This window comes from Lactuca sativa, chromosome 4 (genome assembly GCF_002870075.4).
Source record: "Lactuca sativa cultivar Salinas chromosome 4, Lsat_Salinas_v11, whole genome shotgun sequence".
NCBI lineage: Eukaryota > Viridiplantae > Streptophyta > Magnoliopsida > Asterales > Asteraceae > Lactuca > Lactuca sativa.
Genome location: NC_056626.2, coordinates 29,802,857 through 29,816,226, shown reverse-complemented (window position 1 = coordinate 29,816,226; position 13,370 = coordinate 29,802,857).

The following is a 13,370-nucleotide window of genomic DNA, read 5'->3' as shown; positions in this document are numbered from 1 at the left end:
TGAGTACATAATATAGAGTTCAAGATGGCACAGTATCAAACTGAATACCAGAAGTAAAAATGCATGAAGATCTTAGAGGGCTAGTTTCAAAATATTTGAGTTTCCTTGAATTGAATGAACAGAGCTCATAAGAAGATAAGAGATGAACTCACATTACCCTTTCGGATTAGAATTCCAAGATGAACTTCATAACACACTTGTCTTTTACATAAACTCTGAGATGGGATGATTGCAAGTACTCCGATGTAACTATATCTGTTAGAAGCTTCAAGTGATGAGGAAAGTTGAACAACTTAAAATACTAGAATAAGAGGTTAGACAAAAAATACATATGATGATCCTATATTTTCCGAGAGGAAACAATTTCGAGGAGAAATGAATTTGACTTTGGAATTTTTTTACTTTCTAATTTTTCTATTAGAGAGTACAAGCATCTTGGAAGAATTGTGGATTTGGAATCATCATTCCCATTTTGTTCAGAAATCCATTAAATTTGGTTTCGTCTAATGTCTTAGTAAAGACATCAGCAATTTCATCATCAGAGGGAACAAAAATGAGTTCGATGTTCCATTTTAAAACATGATCTTTAATGAAATGGTACCAAATATCAATGTGATTAGTCCTGGAGTGCTAGATTGGATTGTGAGAAATCGCAATTGCACTTTGAGAGTCTCAATAGAATAGAATCTATTGAAATCAATAACCATAGTACAGAAGCTAAGATTTCATCCAAAGAACTTGCTAAGTGCAGCTTGCAGCAGCGATGTATTTTTGGCTGTTGAGAGAGCAATACAATTATTTTTCTTGGATGACCAGGTAACTAATCTTCCACACAAAAATTAACAACCTTTACAAATGCTCTTTCTATCCAGTTGAAGATCTCCATAGTTTGAATCGGAATATGCCTGAAGAAGGAAAATTTCATTTGTCGGATACCAAATTCTGAGGTTCTTTGTTCCTTTGAGATATTAGAAATTTTCTTGACAACCAGAAGATAAGACATCTTCTGATTAACTTGGAATCTAGCACACATGCATGTAGAGAACAAGATGTCCAGATGACTTGTAGTAAGGTAGAGTAGCAATCCAATCATTCCCCTATACTTCTTCTGATCAACAACAACACATGATGGTTCTGAGAAGATCTTGTGTCTGAAAGCCATTGGAACCTTTGCAGAGGCACAAGTGTCCATTGAATACTTTTCAGAAGTTTGGAAATGTATTTCTCTTGATGAATAAAGATTCCTGTGTTGGTCTGCTTGACTTGAAGTCCAAGGAAGAAACTTAATTCACGATTCATGCTCATTTGGAATCGACTAACAATTAACTTTATGAAATCAGCAACCATCATTGAATATGTGGATCCAAAGTTGATGTCGTCAACATATATATGGACTAACATGAAATGGTTTTCATTCGATCTTCAAAATAAGGTAGGATCAATAATTCCTCTTTGAAAACCAAAACGCTTCAGAAAATCAGTGAGAGTCTCGTACCAAGCGCGTGGAGCTTGCTTGAGGCTATAAACAACTTTTTGAAGTTTGTAACAATAGTTTGGATATGAAAGATTTACAAAACTAAGGGGCTGTTGAAGATACACTTTGGTATCAAGTTCACCGTTGAGAAGGTCACTTTTAACATCCATCTGGTAAACTTTAAAGCCTTTGTGAGTTGCGTATGCGAGAAAGATTTGGATGGCTTCATGAGGATCGACGGGAGTAAAGGTCTCTTTGTAGTCGAGTCCTTCGATCTGAATAAATCCTTTAGCCACCAATCTAGCATTGTTTCTGATTATAAATCTAGTGTCATCAAGCTTGTTTTGGAAGACCCATCTTATGCCAACAATAGGGTGATCCTGAGGAGGAGGAGGGACAAGAGTCCACACTTGATTTTTGTCAAATTCTGCAAACTCTTCTTGCATGGATGTAATCCAATCAACATGTTCTAAAGCTTCCTTGATGGTTTTTGGTTCAACCGTTGATGTGAATGTCAAGAAGTGACACTCATTTTGAATTTTGGTAATAGAGCGAGTTTGAACACCAGCGTTGATATTTCCAATGACTTGATTTGGAGGATGATCCTTTGTCTAAATGTGCAATCTCGGAAGTTCTTCTGCAACAGATGATTCGATATCAACAATGGGGTTGTGTTGCCCCTCTGAACAATTTGAATTTAAGGATGATGCTCCCTCTGAACTTTTAAACTGGATATGTCGACGTCGTCATTGTTCGGAAAGTCAAAGAAGTTGGCATCGTCTTCGTTGTTGTTCAGAATGTGATCAAATTCAAGGAGTTGATCTGCTTCATCTTGAAATCCATCAAAATTTGATTTGAGGGTTGGATGACTATTCTCCCCCTCAACCTGAGAAGGTTGAGATAGATCGGAATCAAATGGCGGAAAGGTGGGTGTCGGACCCGAGACATTTTGAGAAATCAGAGCTTCAACTGATGAGGACAGTCTTGATCGAGATTCTGGGTCAAGAGCAGTTGCTAATGGTCTGAACATGCTTTCGAAGTCGACTTCATGGATGATTTGGTAATTCGGAGACCTAGGGGATGGAGCATTAGACTCCATGATGTGAGTTGTAACTGTTGGATTAGGTGTCTAAGCCCATAACTATAATTGGTATGTACTTGACCGGATAGTAGCATGGTCCTTTTGGGTTGCCTTCACCATAGAAATTTGATAGGATGAATATTTGAGAAAGAGGTTAATTGTGATTTATTAATATATTATAAGAATACTATATTAATTGAGAAATCATATTATTTAATTAGTATTGATCAAGAATTAATTTGGAATTAATTTAGTGATCAAAAGAGATTAATTAATTTAACGGGGACCGATTAAGCAAATCAGTAATACTTATAGTTTGGAATAATTATCCATATTGATTAGGGGTGGACTAAATCTATGTGAGGATACATGAGAATTTCATCAAGGGCCTATCATAAGGGTTATTGGATTGCTTAAGGCCTAAGCAAGCGAATTAGGGTTTCCAAAATTAAAACCCTAAGGATCCTACACTATAAATTGAACCCCTAGCACTCCTAAAATCGGCCTATGCTTCCAAGGTAGAAACCTTAGCCGATTTTAGTGATTCCTAACCTCTCTCTCATAGTCCTCCATTGCTTGTTGGTGTTTATGACTTATTAGCGGTATCGCATTTGAGGTACTAAGCTCTTAAAGGTTGAAGATCACTAGCTACAAGAAATGGTATTCATCTAATTTTGTTTCATGTTATAATTTTCGAGAATTGTATGCTAGTTAGGGTTCATGCTTTGGATAATTTAATATTGCATTTATAACTTGAAAAAACCTAGATCCAAAGCTTTAGGGTTGCATGTGCACCATAGGATTATTGTAGTGCTCAAAACCCATCACTGGTAGCAAAGCTTACTATGTTTTCTATTATATTGATGCATTGGTTAACAGTTCAAAGTTGAAGCAAATCGAAATCTGCATTCTACCTGATGAACTTGACGAGTCCAAATTGGGAATCGACGAGTTGGGTCAACTCGACGAGTCCATTGCCTGACTCAGCAAGTTGGCTCGTTTGTTGGCAGATTTTTCGGAATTTTGATCAGAATTGGATTAGGATTATTACCATAAACTGTTTTGACTAATAAAATTCAAATTTTCTGATACGGTAATGATTATCCTCATCCAATTGAAAGATAATTGTCAAATTTTAAGATAATTACTAGGTTATATGATAAAGTAATTATTTGTAGAATTTGATTTGAATTATCTTACCATATGAAATTGGATTAGATCAAATTTGTGACAAAGATAAATTATATGATTAATTTAATAGTTTTCAAATTTGATCTAAGAGTTTTTGAAAAGTTTCAAAATTTTCCCTCAAGTTTTGGAATTTAAATTTTGATTAAAAGATTTGATTTTGAAATATTTAAATTCTAAACCCTAGAGTTTTAAAAGTTTAAAATTCAACCCTTATAATATCATAATATTAAAAGATACATACATATATATATATATATATATATATATATATATATATATACATACATATATATATATATGTATATGTATAAGACGAGTCAGTCTTACCGTTAGTAGGCCTCATTCACGAAGTTGGTCTATAAGGGGGGTATAAGGAAATTACCTATAAAATGGCGATTGAATGAGTGTCCACTCTCACCCATCGCTTCCTTGACTAGTGGAGGGTCGTTAGCCGAACGCGTAGGATAGGACATTAATTCTCATTAATAAGTATAATGATAATTATAAAAGTAACTAAATGTTTTCAAAAAATTCCCAATCTTAGTTACTTTAGGAAAAATGTGAAAATGGTGCTATTCCATGAAATTGCACTTTGCACTTAGCCAAGTCGTTAGTGGTGCGTGTGTGGCTAACCAGCACACTAATTTGGACTAACAAGGGTGGAAAAGGGTAGCTCGAGAATTATCATAGATCAATGGAGCATGTGTGGTTAACCGGCACGTTGATTAGGCGGTAAATGACATCGAGAGTCCCACGCATATTTGCATGGTTATTCACACCTTGTTTGTGATCCTCGGTATCCCAGTCACAAAGTTGAAGGGCATGATCGAGATTAAACATGTCATTGAAAAGTTCAATGAATCTCAAAGAACTAGGAATTTCATAAAACTTAACTCTTTCAAATTTTGTTTTCCGGTGGTGAAATTGGTAAATAGTCATTTACCTCGCTTCAAATAATTTGCAATTAGATTACGACACCCCTTTTCTGAATTGTGAATTATTGTGTTTAGGTCCTAGCCTTAATATTTCATTTGGGTGTCATATTAAGGATTTTCTTTCTAATTAAACTTGTTCTTCTTTTTCAGATGTCTACCTCCAATGCTTCTGGCTCTAACTCCTTTGGCTCATTCTCCCTCATGAATTTATGTGGGAAGGTAATCTTCGATGGGTCCAACTTCAATGATTGGATTCGTAACATACACATGGCCCTTCGATACGAGGACAAAGAATATGTCCTTGACAAATTACTGAAGGAAATTAATGAAGAAACTGCTACTCCTGAGCAATTGGCTGAGTATAGGGCTCATGATAAGGATGTGACAAAGGTGTCGTGTATCATGATTGCAAATATGACTCCTAAGCTTTAGAGGTCCTATGAGGACTTCTGGCCTTTCAAGATGCACCAAGAATTGATGGAAAGGTACCATCAAAGTGCTTGACAAGAAAGGTACGAAATCATTGCCTCCATGATAACAACAAAAATGAAGGATGGAGAGTCCATCACGGCCCACTTGCAAAGGATGAAAATGTATGTGGACCGCTTGCTGAATTTGAATGTCAACTTTGACGAAGAGTTGGCTATTGATATTATCCTACACTCTTTGCCTCCTTGTTATGATCAGTTCAGAATGAATTATCATATGAACAAGAAGGAAGTCACTCTGAGCAAGCTTCAAGGCCTACTGAGAACTGCTGAAAGTGGTTTAAAAGGCAAGTCTGTTGTACCTACTCCTACCGCTGCTGCCCGTGTCTTGGCTATTGGACAAAGGAAAGGGAAGAAGAGGAAGGCTCCTTCTAAGAGCCACAAGGAAAATTCCCATGATGGATCCTCTTCTAGTGGAACCAAAGGTGGTTCTGCTGCTCCTTCTTCTAATCCAAAGGATTCAAAGTGCTTCCACTGTCATGAAAATAGGCATTGGAAATGAAGTTGCTCGAAGTATATGCAGGATATCAAGGATGGGAAGATAAAGCCCACCTTCACAGGTATTTACACTATTCAATCTAATAACTCATCACATGCTAGTTCTTCGTTCCTTGACACAAGATGTGGTTTCCACATTAGTTCTGATTCACATGGTCTAAGAAGAAGTAGGGATGTGGAGAATGGGAAGATGAACTTGATCATGGGAAATAGGAAAGTGTCGCCTGTCACCAAGATTGAAGTTTATTCTTTAGTGCTTAGTAGTGAGTTAGGGTTAGAATTGAATAATTGTTTCTACTCGTCAGAGATGACGAGGAATATTATTTCCTTTCACGGTTTGTACAGACAAGGTTTTAGATTTTTGTTTAATAATGAAATTGGTTCTATTAATGCTTTCTTGAATGGTATTCTTTATTTTGAAGCATTGACTTGTAATGGAGTGTATGAAATTGTGATAGTTGTTGATAACTTAGGAAATGATGTGTTGTATATTGATTCGTCTAATGGTCTAGGCAAAGCATGCTTGTGGCATTGTCGTCTTGGACATGTCAACAAGAAGTGCATAGCCCAACTCCAAAAGGATGGAGTATTGGAGTCATTTCACATTAAGTCGGATGACACGTGCGAGTCTTGTTTGCTTGGAAAGATGACTAAATTACCTTTCATTGGTTCTTGTGAAAGAGGTGAAGGATTTTTGGATCTCATTCATACATACAGATGTGTGTGGACCCTTCAGATCCACCACAAGGGATGTGAATCGCTTCTACGTGACTTTTATTGACGATTATAGCAGATATGGGTATATCTACTTAATCAAGCATAAGTTAGAAACTTTTGAAAAGTTCAAAGAGTTTAAGCAAGAAGTGGAGAATCAATTGGGTAGGAAGATAAAGATGCTCCGATCCTTCTAAATTGATTAGCAAGTTGTAGCTCTCAAAGCCGCTATCGAAAACAGATATAGTCAATTACGTATCCTAAGATAAGTAATCATATAATCCTCCGTTCTGCAAGATATCATGTGGAGAATTAACATGGAACAGAATCGATCTCATTGTACAAAACTTTATTTCCTTATTTCTGATTTGTAATGATAAAGAACTACTAATCGAACACATCAATTTTTTCCTGGTCGGGCCCGACACTATAAGTCAACACCAAATCATCGAGGGACCCAATATATTTCCTTTCCATTAGGAAAAAAGGAACACATAAACTTTGACTTATATGCTTGCACTATTTACTCATCAAATCATGCATAACAATACATTTTATAACATCAAGTTACTGATGCGTTTACGTATTATCAATGCACAACCAACTTGTAAACAACAACTCATATATCTCAGTTTAAATATTGTAAGATATTATCATCTCATAATTACCCGTGATGAATTAAAGGAAGTAATTCTCTGGGTGTGGGTTAATCCAATACTCAGATCTCTATTTCAAAGTACTCATGAGTGTTGCAACAAACCATTTATATGTTTAAATCCTTTAGACAATCTACAATCCAATTCATGGCAGTCTTGATTCACTACTTACTTCCAAAAGTATGATCGACTATGGATGTTTGAATAATCCAATTATTCTGGAAGTAAAATTCAAAAAAGTGAAACATAACAATAAATAATTGACAAAAGGTAGTAGACAATACACATAAATAATTTTCCATTACTTAATCATCAAATGCCAATTACATTTATTTTGTTACAAGTTTTTAAACAACTATCTAACTACTAAAACTAATATCATCCTTCAGACCAATGCTCCTAGCATTTTGAACGTGCTTGATCCTACTTAGACCCTTTGTGAGTGGATCCGTTGGATTCTCTTCGGACGATACCCTCTTCACGACAAGGTGACCTTCTTCTACTCTATGTCTAATGAATAGTATTTTTTGACGATATGACTTGATCTGTCACGATCTCTTGGTTCCTTTGTTAAGGAAACCTCCTCTTCATTATCACATAAAATCTCTATTTGGCTCCTTGATGGCTAGAACAACTCCAAGGTCTTCGATGAAGTTCTTCAACCAAATAGCCTCCTTTAATGCTTCGCTTGCTACTATGTACTCTAATTCACAAGTAGAATCAATCACCATCTCTTGTTTGGAATTTTTCCAGGTTACCGCTCCTTCATCAAGGGTAAACACCCAGCTAGACTGAGAACAAAAGTTGTCTCTGTTTGTTTGAAAGTTGGCGCCACTATACCCGGTTACTCTTAAGTTGTCACTGCCACCAGGAACAAGGACCAGTCCTTAGTTCTTTGTAGATACTTAAGAATATTCTTGACTACTATCCAATGATCTCTACCCAAATTTCCCTGATAACGACTAACTATGCTCAAATCAAAAGCCACATCAGGGCGAGTACATGTCATATCATAGTTGATAGATCCAACGGCAGAAACATATGGAACTCTACTAATTTATGCTATCTCTGTATCGGTACTCGGACTCTGAGTCTCACTTAGTTTGGTATTACTCTGTATCAGCAATTCTCCCTTCTTGGAATTCTCAAATCTAAAACGTTTTAGTACCTTATCTAAGTATGTACTTTGACTAAGTCGAATTAGTCTTTTACTCCCGTCTCTCAAAATACTTATCCCTAAAATATAAGGAGTCTCTCCCAGATCCGTCATAGCGAAACACTTTCCAAGATAAGACTTAACTTCTTGAAAATTTGGAATGACGTTTCCTATAAGAAGTATGTCATCAACATACAAAACCAGGAAGGTCACTATACTCCCACTAACTTTGAGATATACACAAGATTCAACTTCACTGCTAGAGAAGTCAAACTCTTTAACTTTCTCATCAAAGCAAAGATTCCATCTGGGAGACACTTGTTTCAATCAATAGATTGATTTCTTAAGCTTACACAATCTACCGGGGTACTTTGCATCCACAAAAACCCTCTGGCTGACTTATGTAAACATCTTCAACCAACTCCCCATTAAGGAAAGCGATTTTGACATCCATCTGCCAGATTTCATAGTCATGAAACCAAATATGGCTATAATCACCCTAATAGATTTAAACTTAAATATTGGCGAGAAGGTCTCGTCATAATCAACCCATGGTGTTTGAGTAAAGCCCTTTGCTACCAATCGAGCTTTGAAAGTGTGTACCTTTCCATCCATGTTGGTCTTCTTCTTGAAGATCCATTTGCACCCAACTGTCTTATGACTAGGTACATTGTCAATCATCTTTCAAACTTGGTTGTCATACATGGACTTGATCTCGCTGTCCATTTCCTCTTGCCACTTGGAAGCCACAGGGCCTGACATTGCTTTTTTGTAGTTAGCAGGTTCATCAAAATCTACCAGTGTACTGTCATTGATAAATGTATCACCTTCTATTGTTATATGGAAACCATACAACATAGTCAGAACGCTAACTCTACTTCATCAAGAGTGGCTATCATTGAAGTCACCATGATGCAAACAACTTTTGTTACATCATAGTAGTGTTTCTCGCTGGCAACTACTTCTTCAAGAGTGTCCTTCGTTTCATCGATATCATCGAGTGTTTCTCAAGGACATACTCCTTATCCTCAAAGCAAAGCACCATTTTGATGTTGTGCATCTAGTCGTTGTTGTTGGTGCCATCCAATTGCACCTTTGCGCATATGTTTAATAGAGAGAAGTTGTTGTTGTTGGAGGAGGAACCAGAAGCATCAGAAGGAGTAGACATTTGAAAGAGTAGAAAAGAAAATTTTCGCTAGATAAGAACAATCCTCAATATAACACCCAAGTAAAATATTAAGGCTAGGATCCAACCAAATAATTTTACAACTTAGAAAAGGGATGTTGTAATCTAAATGCAAATTATATAAAGGTAAGTAAGTGATGATTTACCAATTTCACCATCAAAAACAAAATTTGAACGAATTAGGTTTTGAATGAATTTCCTAGATCTTTTGAGAATCATTGAACTTTTCAATGGCATGTTTAATCTCAATTATGCTTTTCCATTTGGGACTGGGATACCGAAGAACACAAAAAAGATGTGAATAACCATGCAAATTAGCTTGGTACTCTCGATGTCATTTATCATCTCATTTTAATGTGTCGGTTATTCACACGCGCTCAATTAATCAATGATAATTTACGAGATACCCATTGTCACTCTTTAATAGTCCCTATTAGTGTGTCAGTTAACCAGACACGCTCCATTAACGACCAATAAAGTGCAATGTGCTATTTCATCGATTAGCATACAATTTCACATTTTTCCTAAAGTAACTAAGACTGGAAATTTCATTAAAAAATGTATTTTGTTACTTTATAGATCATTACACTTATTAATGAAGATTAAGTGTCCTATCAAACCCGTTTGGCTAACGACCCTCCATTAATTAAGGAAGCGGTGGGTGAGAGTGGATACCTATTCAATTGCCATTTTATAGGCAATTTCCTTATATCCCCGTAATAAATCAGCTTCGTGAATGAGCCGTACTAGCGGTTTGAATGACTTGTCTTATATATATATATATATATATATATATATATATATATATATATATATATATATATATATATATATATATATATATATATATTAGACCTTTAATGTTACATATAATATAAGGGTGTATTTTTTTAAACTTTTCCAAAATATACTAGGTTATATTTTAAAATTTCAAAATTAATATTCAATTAATTAAATTATAAAATAAAACCAATCATGAATAGTATGAGGATATTAAATTACATTTTAAAATATTCAGTTTTATCCAATTAAAACAATATTAAGGTAATTATCCTAATCAATCAATGAGATAATTAAAAAATCGAATTTTTAGGATCTGACAGCTAAACACGATGTGGTGAGCAATCACTACGTCGTGTTCGATTGATTTCGCAGTTCAAAACGTCGTGTTGGAAGAACTCCATGACGTGTTTGAAGAATAGAATGATGATTTTGTTTTACTCGTCCTTGTTTATGTTCACATTAATATCAATTCAATAGAAAACTAAACCTACGCTCGGATATCACTGATGGGTTTTGAGCATAACAAACAATCATATGTGTGCATGCAACCCTAAATTTGATCTACGTTTTCTCTAATTTAACATACAATGTGAACAACGGTGTAGAAGCTCTAGAACACTAGTATATAATCAAAATTACATAATTAGGGTTACAAAACATACCTTTGATTGTTATGTAGCAATAACAATCCAAATCCTTGGTGTTGTTGAGACTTTGAGGACAAGCCTCACAATTGTCACCCCTCGAATGGCTCACACCCAACACAAGCAATAGAAGAATGATTGAGAAGGAGGAGGTAAGTTATAATTTTCGCCTGGTACTCTTCAAGAACAAGTGGCCGGAAATCATAGGGTATCAGCCATATTTATAGTGAAGTCAGGAAACCCTAGATAAGCCCGAATCCAATATTATCTTAAACCGGGTAATTATCAACTTTCCTGATTATCCAGTAGAGACTATTCTAGAAACCCTAACGCTCTAGGAAAACCGTCCATAGCCTATGGAGGGTTCTAGATTGCCTCTTGCTCAACTATTAAACAATTATAATAATTATAATTCAGTCCATGCACTTTTAATTAATTATTTTAATTCCAAAATTAATTCTAATTAACTTCTGATTAAATATTAGTTAAATATTATTATTTCTAATTAATATATTATTCTCATAATATATTAACAAATGATTTATGTTAATTTATTATCAAATAATAAATCAACCTCTTCCTCCAAAATCATCATCTCTAGTTGCTAGTCTTGAGGGCAGTCCAAAAGGGCTGTGCTACTATCAATATATATATATATATATATATATATATATATATATATATATATATATATATATATATATATATATATATATATATATATATCAATTAGAATTAATGTTGACAGTTGGTTGTGCTCAATCTTGCACCTGCTCTTCATTCTAAATCTGATCTCTATTAGAGGCTCCTAGTCATTGTAGAATTGAATTTGTAACGCCCGTAGATCCGGGCTAGGCAATTTAGAGGCAATAGGGGTCGAAAACGACTTTTCGACAAAAGATTATTTAGAATAAGTAATCTTAACCAAGTTGTGGAATATGTCACAAGGTTTACGTACATATAAAGAACGCCGAAATCCGAGTTATAACGAAGAAGTTATAGCCCGTCGAAGTTTTACGGCAAAACCGGCACGACACCGGGAAGCGTAAATAGTGAATTTACGCTAGAGCGAGATTTAGCCTTAGCAATCTAAACGAAAGTTGTAGAATATGTTAAACTAAGAGCGTCGATAAAAAGAACGCCCAAATCTGACTTCGTATGAGGAAGTTATGATTTTTCTAAGATTCGGCTTAGCAATGCACGGCCCGAAACTCGAATTTTAGTTCGAGCGGTTTTTGGCTTACGCGACGTAAATGAGAGTTGAAGATCTCATTAATAGGAACTCAACGGTAAAAAGATGGACGAAAACGGAGTTCGTATGAAGGAGTTACGAATTTTTCGCGGTAATTTAACAGTCTAAACTCCTCTTACTGTTAAATTTGAGATCGGTCGAGAATTAGCCGACGGAGTGTAAACGAAAGTTGTAGATCTTGATTTTACCTACGCGAAAACGGAGCTCGTATGCGAAAGTTATGATTTTTCTAAGTTCGAAGGCTGATACGCGATAGGGGGTGACGTGGCACCACCAGAATTGGACACATGGCACCACCAGAAGGTTGCCACATGCACCAACTCGGCGAGTCATGACTCAGACTCGGCGAGTCCATCAGATTTCTCCCCTATAAATAGAGGTGTCGGGTTCCCTCATTTTCTCACCCCTCAACCTTCTTCTTTCTCTCTCTATACTCTCTCTCTCTCTAAGCTCCCTAACCCCCCTAAAAGCCTAGGTAAACCCCCTAGCACCCGAAGGAAGCTCCGAGGCTCCCGGAGTCTTGAGAAAAGAGCCTTTCGGCTCTGGAACGCTGCTCCAGCGAAGCCCGGTTTTACAAAAAACCCGCTGTAAGTGAGCTATACCTACCCTATCTTTAGTATAGCTTATGTTTTAATATAGTAACATTATTAGGAACTTATAATGAGTATTTCGGCTATTATTATGAGTTATATGGAGTGTTATTTAACACTTATATAATAATAATAATAGCTAGACTATTAGTTTGTCGCGGTTATCGTTAGACTAAACCCTAGTGGTATTGATACTAGGTTTTCTCGAAGGAAATTGTTTTGAGAGTATCGAAGCGCTGTTCGAGTGCTGAGTCACCACCTACTCAGGTGAGTGCATAGTCCCTTTCATCTTACACATAGATATGAAGTATTTTATATAAACTACGTGCTATGTGTGCATATTATCTGAATACTTGCTGTCTATGCTGGATGAACGTTTTATACATGTTTTAAAGAATTTAAACCGTATACGTATTTTATATATATGAATATGTTGGGTATGAGATGGGTAGATGAATGATGAGAGATAGAAGATGATGTGAGTATACATTGGCAGCTATAGACTTAGTGCCTATGGGACAAACACCGGTAGCTATGGACTTAGTACATGTTAGACGTTGGTAGCTATGGATTTAGTACCTGTTGGGAATTGGTAGCTATGGACTTAGTACCTATTAGTTAGACGCTGGTAGCTAAGGATTTAGTACCTGTAGGAATTGGTAGCTATGGACTTAGTACCTATTAGATAAAGACTGGTAGCTATGGATTTAGTACCCGATGAG